This window comes from Cyprinus carpio, chromosome A15, assembly GCF_018340385.1.
Source record: "Cyprinus carpio isolate SPL01 chromosome A15, ASM1834038v1, whole genome shotgun sequence".
Taxonomy (NCBI): domain Eukaryota; kingdom Metazoa; phylum Chordata; class Actinopteri; order Cypriniformes; family Cyprinidae; genus Cyprinus; species Cyprinus carpio.
In genome coordinates this window covers 8246916-8260466 of record NC_056586.1, presented here as the reverse complement: position 1 = coordinate 8260466, position 13551 = coordinate 8246916, and positions in this window count along the sequence as shown.

The window sequence follows — 13551 nt, the reverse complement described above, 5'->3', positions numbered from 1 at the left end:
TGGTAAGACACCCTGTTAACTTGACTTGACGACTTAACTAGGGACTAAAATGCATCTGGTAAAATAAACCAGTAGTTTAAAAGTTATTGGAAAGAATTAATTACACTTTGTCTGCAGGTGCCAAATTGTTTTTTATATTATATATCTAATGGCATTTATTCATAATAACCTTTTCAGGGACACTTGTGTATATCTTAATCAGATACAAATATATATATAGTTAGTTTTTAAGGGAAGTTTTTTTTTATTTTTTTTAGTTACATTCAGCCTATTGTCTTGTAGTACCACTGATAGTCAGATGAGGGCATACTGTAGTTTACCACTCCCCCATCTAACAAACTGTGCGTGAATGAGGGAGATTATCGGAGTGAGCAGGCTAACTGTTTACAGTCCAAATCGCCTTTACTGGAACATTGCTTCCTAATCTTCGCCGAACCCTGATTGGAGCAAGACTTGAGAGGCAAGACAGAGAACCAGTCAGAGCTAAATGCACCAGTCTCCTTGTAAGACAGACAACACCCATCTTTCACAGCACCACTGCCATTTTAACACACCCCCTTGAAACACTTTTGTGTGTAGAGATGGTTGGTTGTATAGCATTTTATATTTGGTGTGATTTAGTCATCATAATCATTTGAAAAACAATAAAAATGTATTATTCCAATTTAAAATAATAAACTCATAAAAAAAAAAAACAATCCAGTAAAACCTTGTGACCACTGAGGTTAAGTGTATTTATCTTTAACAGTTACAGTGAAGCGTCTCCTTATATTTTATATTAACAGCATATGCTCTGTTTCTTTGATAACAGCCCTCTCATGCTCTGAAACCGACCACCTGTTGTACATATCTGCTGCTCGACCTAAGACCTGGACACGTTCCTCAATAGAATAATCTCCACGCCTTGCGCTGACCAAATTACTGAAGCATTTCTAAGTCCATAATGCTTGTCTTAGACGCGGTGCATCTGTTGGCATCTTGCATGGTGATATTGGGTATTGTGTAATTAAAGACAGAGAAGAGGAGTTGGACAATCTGCAGGGATTGGGGGGAGAAAGGAGGGGGATGTGTGTGGTAATGACCTGTCCACAAAGTTCATTTCCATCTTGTCTCAGCCTGGACCCTTTAGTTTGCAGGTGATGGGGCAGAATTTGTGGGTTATTAAAGCAGTGATCCAGTTCCAATTGCAGGCGTGCAATTACATTTCCTGTGAGAGAGGAAGGTCCAAAACCCTACCATAATTATTAGAAAATTGCAATATTTCTCTCAAATGTACTTTTTAGTTTCAGTTAAGTGTACTTTATTGGCACTAAAATAAAAACCTATTAAAATAATAATAATAAAAACCCATTTAATAACCTCTTTAAACAGGACTAAAAAGATAAATCTTTTTAAAATATACCATATATTAATAGATGAGGTTGAAGCTTTCTCTATCCTCTCCCCTATCGCTTCTTTTCTCTTTTTTCTATTTTTTTTATTTTTTTTTTGTTTTAATTTTTCTATTATGTTCAGTCATCTGAATGTTTACAGCTCTTTTTATGTTGTTTCATATCTCCAGTGTGTATTACTTGCGTAACTGCTAAATTAAATTGGGCGGTGTTTTTGCTAAAAGCATGTTTATAGACTCATAATTATTAACTGGTAAACACTCACTGGTTCTGTTTTTAAAGAAGAGTCTCTGAGCAACAGGACAACACATCCAGTTGACTAGAAAATAACAACTAGGCAGTCTACTGTGTCTTTGATAACTGGGAATCTTCACACATTTAGTCTTAAAGGTGTTTACTTTGAAGAACAGCTTTTCAAACTTTTCAAAATAGACCAAACCAGCTTGTTTGGGACTGTACTGTAAAAGACGTTTAATTTTTAAAATAAAGATCTGTCCTTTGTTGTGTAAAAGACAATGTAACTCTTTTTTAAGAGAAGATTTAAATTTTTATTTCTATTTTTTTAATGTTTTTTTGTTTATTGTAATATTGTGAATTTTTGACTTTTTTTCTGTACTCCACAAGATAAAACATCTGTTTTAAGTACAATATATGCTATAATTTAAAAGTATAGACCAATAGCCTATTTACTTTTTAATTATAACAGAGATCTTCATAAAGCCTAAACTTTGAAAGACCAATCTCTGATCAGTTTAATTTTATTCTGGCTTTATCTTCAGTCTGGCTTCATTTGTTTCTCCATGACATCACGACCATCACCAGAGATGAAAAAAAAAAAAAAATAAATAAATAAATAAAAAAACCATTCCACTCATTTTGCATGTCTCCTTGGAAGTTTCAGAGAAGATCTCAACAATGTCTCAATTTGGCTTGCCAAAATACCAAAATCTGAAACAAAACCAACGATTTAAAATTAATCATATTCTTCTTAATGGTGGAGTCCACATTAATTTTATAGCTCTGTACTCTCTTTAACGTCTGTTTAGATTTCCCATGCAGAAACATATGGAAACATCATGGAAAACATCAGGAAAATATGATTTTTACAGAAACAAATGAGAACTGAAACGTAACTGACAAGCTATCTTTCTTTCTTTCTTTCTTTCTTTCTTTCGTGCTTCCTTCCTTCCTTCTTTCTTTCTGCTTGCTTGTAGGCATAAGCGTTCACCTGCACTAGGTTTTCAACATCCAGTCTGTTTTTGGTGTGTAACTGTCCGTTCTGCAGTGTGCATCGCTGCACACGCTGCACACTTCCTGACGACCCACTCAGCTGGCAGGGTTAAGCTCACCGTCCCTGTACCTGCCAGCTTGCTCTCTTAAGGGGCATCGCCCGCTTGCCATCTCTGAGGTATCACCCTCGCCCGCCATCTGCGCCCCGACAGACGCTCGTACACCACACTGCGCCACAGCTGTTCCCAGGACAGCGGGAGGTCGAGTGGTGAAGTCTTGCTGCCACCCTCGCTGCCTCACGGTGCCCCCTGGGGCCGGAGCCGTTCTGCATTCAGCATCACAAACACCTTCTGTGATATGACTGCAAGGTGTGTTGATCACAGACTTCTTTGAAAAAGAACTAGAGGACAGAGAGGAGAAATATTTTGGTAGGCTGGAATCGCCATTAAAAGTTAAATCCACTTAGACACCACATTACATAGGCTGCTTTCACTCTGCAGTTAAATATGGCCCGAATCTGTTTCCCCCCATGTGACACAGATGTGCTGTGGGTGACAGTGTGTACAGCAAAAATCACCTTGAATCTGGGCCATTTCTGATCTGGCTCAATTTAATGTGACTTAACACGATTTACCCTTGAAGAAGATGGAGGACAGGGAGTATGGATGGTTGAATGATGAGGTGTTGGACAAACTGGGTTAAAGTATCACTGGTTAGCATAGCCCTGTTAACCCCTGCCGGTATAAATGCAGAGTTGAAGCCAGCGCCCATCACAAAAAATTGAAAAAATATAAACATCTAAGGCCCCGTTCACACGGAGACGAGTTTCGCTGTATACGCATAAATTTTGTATCATATAGGTGTTTCGTCCACACGGATCCGGTGTTTTGAGAGGGTTAAACTAATATATTTTTAAACCTGGTTCCAGAGTGGATAAATTTGAAAATGCCGCCCTTGCATTTTCGTGTGGACAATGAATCCATATATTTTCTAAAACGATGATGTCATCAGCCCACGTCTCGCCCTTAGTCAGACACCGCTACGTCACGTAACAGCAACAAAAACATGAACAAACACTGAACGATTGTCTTTTTATTAACTAACATTAACACAGATTAATAAATGTATTGTTCCGTGTTTGTTTGTATACTGCACGCAAGGTTTATGCTCATAGTCCAAGTCTTCTTCTCCATTTTTAGTGTATTTCTGTGGCACAATTACAGCACCACATGCTGGTCTGGCATGTATACTACATCGTTTTCTGTCGCTTTTGTGGTTTCGTGTGGACGCAGATATTTCTTGAGACGAGATGTCTCTAAACTATGTCTCTAAACTCCACGCTTCATGTGGACGTAGGCTAAAAGACACATTTAAAAACAACAACAACAACAACAACAAAAAAACACTTTTTGCTTGATCACCGTGGTTTTAAAGCGCAGTGTCATGTGCAAAAGTCTGAAGCAGTGTTATTTTAGTATCATTCATGTGCTATTATAGTTTTTGTTCATTTATATACTTTTAGTAATATGTTTAATTTCAAGTAATAAAAATTGTGTTTTTTTTTTTGGTTTTGGTTTTAGTTACAGATAATATCAATATAGTGCATGTGTACACAGAAAAGCAATGGAAAATCTGACACACACACACACACACACACACACACAAACACTTTGTTTGTGAACAGTCCTAATTGGAGCAACAAGTTCTTTTCTCCATTGATGGCCATTCAGATGTCTTTACATCTATCACCATATACATGCTAAACATGCAATTTGGAATCAACTCCCACAACTTCATAGGATTTGTCTCCATTTCTGAATAACATCAGCATATGGTGTTTCACATATGTAGATCAATCTGTGATCACCACCTGTTCAAACTGTCTGATATAAGCCACATTCAAAAACGTATTAATTATTAATATATAACAATATTACTAATATATTATCAATATATAACATATAAAATTATTATTAATATATAAAAAATAATTGCAGAATAAACTACACTCTTAAAAATAAAGTTGCTTCACGATGCCATAGAAGAACCTTTTTGTCTAAATGGTTCAATAAAGAACCTTTAACATCTAAAGAACCTTTCTGTTTCACAAAAGTTTCTTTGTGGTGAAAGAAGGTTCTTCAGATTATAAAAAGGTAAGAGAGATGGTTCTTTAAAGAACCCTTAACTGAATGGTTCTTTGTGGAACTAAAAATGGTTATTCTATGGCATCGCTTGAAGAACCTTTTGAAGCACCTTTATTTTTAAAGAGTGCAATACAAAATAAAATAATAAACTTTTCTACATTAAAATGCTAAAGCAAACAAAAAGCAAAATCAAGACTCTCATATACAGAATATGAATTCACAAATATAAAATCACAAAATGAATCATGTTTAATTAATTTAGTATATCAAATTAATTAAACATAAAAATGTATGAGTTACACAATACAAGTTTAATACTTCAGATTGGATGTTTGTTCAAATCTCCAACCCTTAAGTATGAGCAATAGTAATATGGATGCTTGCCTTTGCAGACATCAATGAATATAATTCAGTGTCCCCTAAAGCTGCCTGCAGTTTCAGACATTGGATTTAAACTGAACATAAATGTATTAAATTTTTAGAGTCTAAAGTCATATTCCAAAGAAATTGGCGCAATGCTGCAAGACACAGTAGAATTACATTGCAACCTCAGTGTGGTGGATGATGGGAAAAAAGTGTCAGGTGTTATTGAACGCTGGTGTCTGTCCTCCCCCCAGAGGCTGAATGGATTCTGCCGAAATTATCACTGTCAAGGCCAATCCAATAAAGGTGCAGCCTCTTCTATAAGCCCCTCTCCCTTTCAGACATTTCCCTTTCTCTCTCCCTTATACGTGTGTGTGTGTGAGTGTTAAATTTAAACCATGTGATCTGCTTCCCTCCTACCCAGTGTGTGTTGTGATACAGTGTTCTGGTTCAGATAACAACGTTGTAATGAAACAAGGGAGCTCCCAGGCAAAGCGTGCACACACACACACACACACACACACACACACACACACACACACACACACACACACACACACACACACACACGATAGCAGTGCTGTAGTAGGGAATAAGAAAATGCATAGTGTGCTTTGCCCTTGGCTGTGTGCGAGTGATTGTGCATGGAGAGTGGGGAATAGAGAACCGAGGAAGGAAAATAGGGGGGACTTCATACATTTTTATGACCGCACGAGATAAGGTCAGTTGTGTGCCATCGTTACTAGGCAACACTGCAACCCGGTATTGGATTGAGTTGTGAAGCTGAGCAGTCAAATTCGTGAGCTTTATTGGACTCATCTTTTTTTTCTTTTTTTTTTGTTTATTTATTTTACAGTTGTTCATGAGCAGAATGACACACTTGCTGGTCATTTATTCTAATTGTCAAGCACTAAAAGATAATACAAAACAATAATGACTATTGCAATCATCCACACCGTCAGCTGCTTTCAAAATCTGAAATGTGAAATATGCTGGCTTCACAGACAGTCTAAGGAGGTGGGAAGGCATTAAGGCACATTTGAAACCAGCAGCCTGTCTATTAAGATACACTTCTGTCTATTAAGAAAAAAGTATTAGGACACATCTCTTAGTTATTAAATTTAGGTGTTTTAATCAGACCCATTGCCCATAGAATACTGTATCCCACAGTGCAGTGCACTGGAGCTGATCTTCCATTTGTGGTGTGACAGTTTACCCCGAAGAAATTCCTGCTGAAACATTTAGTTATTTGAGATATAGTATTTTTTATTATTTGACTAGACCAGGAATTCCTGTATTACTATTACTATATTTTAACTCTATACAAATAGAGAGATATATTGTTAATGACAATTTCACTGTAAAACACAAAAATGAATATTTGATCGTAACAATAATAATAATAATAATAATAATAATAATAATAATAATAATTTTATTTTACAATATGTCTTAAATTATTCACTTCGAAACATTCACACTGTCAAGCTTTTCACTTTTGAAATCCTAAAGTTGTAATTTTGGTGGAATACTGGTAAAATGCTATAGAAGTTTATGGAAATTATGCAAATGCATAAATAAAGTAAACCCTAGCGCACATTGCATACTCAAATGCATGTTAAATTTGCAGCACATGCAGTCATGGAGTTTGTAGCATTTACTGTGAACCAAGCTGATCTGAGATGCTGAACACACTAGATCATCATAACACAGTGGCTTGCTTCACTTATTTATTTATTTAAAATTTTACTTTTGATATAATTCATTTTTATCTTTTAATCAGCTCTCAAACCCCCTGCAGATTTTCACCACCCCCTGTTTTTGTAACTCTAAACTAGACTAACTAGACTAAATCTTTTGTTATTGCCTTTTTTATTTCTAAGATGATAAACATGATGCAGCATGATGAGGTCATGTGACAACATTGTAGCACACTGCATTTGAAAGGTTTATTATAGAATGTTTTTTTCACAGTCTATTTTTAATAAACAGTAAATGGTGTATAATATGCAGTTATTTGATATACCATACTACTATTTAGTGTCATTTTCAGTAATCTCACAAAAAAATTGTGTATGTCTTAAAGCATAATCTGTGTAATAATGTTTATGTATTCACAGTGATTCAGTTATTGCCCTGTAATGTTGCTAAAATGTAAATTTTACAAAAAACAAAGCATACAGTCCTGTTCTGTTCTTGTCTCCCCAACCCCGCCTTCCCGCCACTCCCTCAACATTTCCCTCTCTCTCCTCCCCTCATTCTAGCATTCTAACCCTCTCAGTGCCCTAGTTTAGTACTTCAAGGTTGGCCACATATATTCTACCCCATGCCTTACAGCCAGCCAATGGCAAGCCAGCAGCGGTTGCAGTAGAAGGGTGGGGCTATCGTGTCATACAGCAGCACAGCGAGTGGCCAGTGGGAGGCGAGGGGCTGGGGTGTTGGGGGGGGGGGGTGCTGCTACGGGTGTGTGATGCTTGTTTTAGTGTGGCAGGTCACAACGGGGAAGAACCTGAGAAGAATAGACGGCATGTGTGCAAAGAGCAGAATTACAGAGGCTGAGGGTGGAAAATTGACTGGCTGGATCGTCAGACTTCCACAGCCTAGGGAAAGTGTTTTTGTTTAATGCAAGAATACTGTAGCTTAGGCATTAGATATACAAATAAATCATTAAAAAATACTGCAATACCGTCAGGGTAATAATGGTTAACTAAAACTAAATCCACAAAATAAATAAATAAATAAATAAATAAGTAAATAATTAATTAACTAACTAAATAAATATTATTATTTGAAATAAAATTTAACTGAAATAAAAATGTTTTATATACATATATATATATATATATACACACACATACATACATACATACATACATACATACCTTACCATTAAAAAGTCTGGGATCAGTAAGATTTTGAATGTTGTTGAATGTTGAATACTGTGAAATATTTATTACAATTTAAAATAACATAACTTTAAAGCATAATTATTCCTGTGATGCAAAGCTGAATTTTTATCAGCCATTACTCCAGTGTCACATGACATGATCCTTCAGAAATCGTTCTAATATGCTGATTTATTTTCAGTGTTGGAAACAGTTGCATTGCTTAATTATTATATATAGTAGTAGTAGCAAGCTGTGATACTATGATGCAGGATTCTTTGATGAATAAAAAGTTCAAAAGAACAGCATTCATTCAAAATAATCTTTTGTAGTACTATAAGTCTTTATTATTGCTTTTTAACAATTTAAAATATCCTTTCTGAATAAAAATAATAATTTATTTTAAAAAAGATGTACACACACGCAAATGTGTACATACTTATTTTAAACTTTTTTTTTAATTCCAGCTTGTTGCAAACATTTGTCATTTTCATGTAGTTTAACTCAGTGTTTGCCCATACTTAAATAATTAAAACTTCAACTGAAAAAAAAGAAGAAGAAAGTCTCTATACAAAACAGTAATACAAATGACAAAAACATTTAAATGAAATGGAAAATACAAAAATAAAATATATTAAAATACTAATAAAAATATAAAACTACCTAAATGATAAATAACTATACAAAATGCTATTATTATATTTTGATTTTAAAAGTTCATTTTATGGAAAACAAGCTAATTCCATCCCTAAAGGGATAGTTCACCCAAAAATGAAATCTCTGCATTTCCGTATGTGTGTGTGTGTGTGTGTGTATATATAATATATATATATATATATATATATATATATATATATATATATATATATATATATGTGTGTGTGTGTGTGTGTGTGTATGTTATATATATGTGTGTGTGTGTGTGTGTGTGTGTATATATATATATATATATATATATATGCAGAACACTGAACACTTCAGCAAATTCCATCCAAGCATTTCGCATGTTTGTGTTTTCTATTTAAATTTAAGTTGTTTTTGCATTTCTGGTTTTATACACTTCACCTTTAAATGAAAACATTATTCTAATTACTCTAATGAAATGGCTGTTCCCTATTCATGAAAAGACAAAGTCAGATTCTAGAGACCCTTTTCAATTAAATGATCTTATCACAGTAGACTTTGAGCTGACTTTTAGCTCAATAATGTTACAGACTGTCTCTGTCCTGTCAGTCTCAGTCAATCTGCCCTTGTCCCAAAGGTCATCTCTCTGCTACAAGCACAAACTCTGCCCTGGTAAAGACAGCACGTCTGCAAGACTTAAAGGAGTAGTTCACCCCCAAATGAAAACTCTGTCATTATTTACCCTCATGTGGCTTAATAAGGTGTTTTGAGGGAAGACAAATAGAAAATAAATGCTGGCACACCTCTTTCAAAACAACCACATCTTTAAAAGTTCCAAAAAATAAACAAAACAAAAAAAAATAATAATTTGGCTTATCCACTCCAAGATGTATTCCGAGGCCATACAAAGCACACATGGCCTACATTTGCATAATCAATAAAAAAAAAAAGGCCCATTGCATCTGTGATGATTTTGGCATGCCATTTTTAATATTTTAAACCTGTACACTGTCTTTTTATTTCACCTTTTCACATAACACATTCTGATGAACAGGGGAACATAATGGCTTTGTGCGTAGCACTATTGCTTCACAACATGAGAATTGCTGGTTCACTTGAGAGGCCTTTATGTGTGAGTTGAATGTTAACATGAGTGAATTAATTTTACAGTTTAAGTCAGATATAATGAAACAAAAAATTCATAAAGACACGTTATGTATTATAATTATAATGTTGGTATGTTATATATGCAATAGTATATCATTAAAAGTAAATGTATATAATGTATTAGTACATACTAATGTTAATTAACTTTATTTTCATTTATTTAAATGCAGCATAATCTCGAACAGCATCCTTAGATTAAGAAGGCCTTAATAGTGACATCAGACAAGCAAGAGAAACAAGGTAACATGATAAATTAATACACTATAAAAATATCTTAAATTTACAGTAATTAATAAATTAATCAATCTGTAATTGCTAGAAATTCAACATTAAAAATACAGTCACAATGTTTTAAAGGGTGGCATATTTGTGCCTGTATATTTTACAACATACAGTATAATCATACATTTTATTGTGGTATAATGCCAATATACCAATCTACCAAAGTACTTTAAAATGTACTGATAAAACAGGTAATACTTCAAAAAACACTGATTCCTGAGGCAATCATTTAACAAATGAAATGTCATTCACAATAGAAATAATTAACAATTTTAAATGAATACTAACATATGTGAAATAGTTCAAATATATATATATATTTCATCCACACTTTACAATGGACAGTGGCAAAGGGTTACCGTCTCTCTGCTCAACATGTGCTGGTTCCACATTCATACAGAAATATCACATTAAAATTCTTAATATTCTCTCTAAATAAAACCAGAAAATAACCTGAAAACATGTTCCCTTTCAGTTGGTCACTCTCGACGTCACGTCGGATGACAGGCGAATTGGGATCTCACTAGAGAGACCAATCCACTTTGAGTGTAACTAAATGAGCCAATGGGCTTTGGCATGCGGAATTCGCATCTGGTTGCCACACCCACAGCGTGGGTATAAGAGGCAGCAGGTGCACCGCATTCATTTATCCTTTCACTTAGGAGCTGAGCGGTGGTGCATCACTATTGCTCTCCCCTCTTCGAGTGATTGCAAAAAAACGAGTGCGGATATTATGGCAATTGCAGAGGTGGTTGCAGTTGCACAAGGGAAAAAAGAAAGATCATCCTTTGTGGAGACACTAAGAGTGTGTGGTGGCCAGTTACCATGTGTGCTTCAGCAATAAAAGAGCAATCTCTAAAAGAGAAACACGGTTGCTCAAAGATGTCTTATCACCCATGCGTTTATGGATGTGGTCGTTTCCTCAATGCCACATGCCTGGGCATTAGTCACGCTGAGGAGGCATTTGTGAATGGGGCATGTTCTTCTTGTGGGGACATGACCATCTCAGAGCTGCATAAAAGACTCCACTATGTCAAACGTGGCGGAGTCCCTCTGCCTCTGCCTCGGCCCAGTGTTCATCCCGGCAACAGGGGTGGCGCTGCGTTTGGTGGAGTCCGGTGGAATGACACCAGGCCTCTGGTTACCATGGCAACCAGGACACCTCAGACAGATCAGATAAACCTTTACGACCTAATGGCATGTTGAGAGTTCTCCCTCTCACTACATTTTCCATAGGAAAGACACATAATGCTCAGCAAAATGGACTCTTCTTTAATTAATTCATAGGAAAACCTTTCTTTGAATAAACTCACATATACTTCAGGGTATTGTGTATGTTGTTACTCTTTTTGGATATTGTCTTTTGTATTGTATACTGTTTTATGCATGCTTATGATAGAACCACTCATTCGTGTAATCTTATATGTAATCTTACCATGTTTAGTATTCATGAATTCATCTTCTGATGATCTAAATGAGAGTGTATATTATATGTTTGTACATAGGCAATATATTAGTGTTCTAAGAATCTTTAATAATTTTGCAATAACACTCAATAGAGTTCCAAATGCAAATTACCATGCTTTCAGACAAAGGGCCGTATTGAACAAGCCCATCCTGAGAGGCGTGAATCTTCTCAGACCTTAAAAGGCTCACGCACAGTTCCACCCAGGTTTTCTTCATCTGCTAAGTCTTCTGCTAAAATTGGTCTGTGTGGAGAGCTGGAGCCGGTGCAGGCATGCCCGATGGGCTCCAACACATAGCTCACCCAGTCTGCTGTTCTGTTAGATTCTGAAAAGACGAGGATGTGAGCTAGAAATGCTTGTAAGGACACCCTTAGTTATTGCTAGGCCTCGTGCCTTGACTTTCCATTTCACCAAAGATACTAGGATCTCAGCTGACATCTCTCTTAGCTCTTTTTCACTTTACACTGGGAAGAAACTCCCAATCACCATCGAGTCATGGATATCTTTGGAATTCATCACTCTTCAAAACCGGAAGAACGTAATCGCGACTCCAACACCACCGAACCTCAATACCATCAAGACTTTGAATACAGATGCTCGTTCCAGGCCAAGGCAATGCAAGTATTGTACATTTAACTTAATGAAACAGAGATTTAGTATAAGCTATAGACCCAGTTATGAACGACGCTGATGGTTTTACTCAGGTGGTTAACTGACTCTTTTCATAGCTTCATTCTGTGGTTTTCCTGATGGTATTATCCATCAAATCTAATTTTCCCTTTCCCCTGTATGAGTGATTGTTTGTTTGTTTGTTAGACTAGTTTGTGTTAGTGTTTGGTAAATAAAACTCTTGTGCACAAATTAAATGAGTTTTTGATTCTGCCTTGCAAATTAATGTCCCTTATGATTTTGATCCTTGCTACATGCTCTGATGCATTAATACTGTATGAAAGTATTTTCTGTGGCCATGAAAATATCCTTTCGTAGAGTTGATATGAAATAACACTAAATGTTCACTGGACGAACAGATTAGTTGATGGCAATTTAATTCTGCTACAGTTACTACTGGCAGCTCATATAAACAATTGTAATCATTGCCTAGTTGGAGAATCTTTAGTTTCGTTCTGTTTTTATTCTGGCACTGGCCCAGAAGCCAGCGGTATGCAAAATTTTGGTAAAAGAGCAGTTTCCTCAGTCTCTGGGTCTCCAGAGGAGGAGAGTTGTGAATTGTGCATCCCCAGATCGCTTCCCTCCTCCTCTTTTGCCAGTGAGCAGCAGTGGGTTGCCCAAGAGCACCACTCCTGCCCATTCGTGGAACCAGGTAAGGGCTGTAACACTTGAGTCCCCACTTCACGTCGTCACACACTGGGCTGTCACAAGCCTCAATCCGGGTCATTGTGCTTTCTCCCGCATGAGGAGGAATCAGGTGAGTGTTACACTTCACACCCAGACTCCCCCTCTGCCGTAACAGGCCAGGCCATTACAGGCCCCGGGCCATCAGACTCCTCTATGCGATTCAGTTTGCCCGGCGTCCCCCCAAGTTCAGGAGCATCCGGTTCACTTCAAGGCTGTTGATGCCCCTGCTTGCGTACAGAGATCGCAGTCCTTCTGGCAAAGGATGCGATAGATCAGGTCCCTCCAGCTGATATGAAGTCAGGGTTTTACAGCCCTTACTTCATTGTGCCCAAGAAAAGCCGTGGGTTATGACCAATCGTGGATCTGCAAGTTTTGAACAATGCACTTCACAAGCTGCCATTTAAGATGTTGACGCAGTCGCGTCTTTACCAAAGTTGCGGAGGCAGCCCTTGTACCCTTTTGCACATCCTCAACTATCTCAACGACTGGCTCATACTCGCACAGTCTCACGATCAGTTGTGCGCACACAGGGACTTGGTGCTCAGACACTTCATCCAATTGGGTCTTCGGGTTAACTGGGAAAAGAGAAAACTCGTGCCAACGCAGAAGATCTCTTTTCTCGGCATGGAGTTGGATTCAGTCA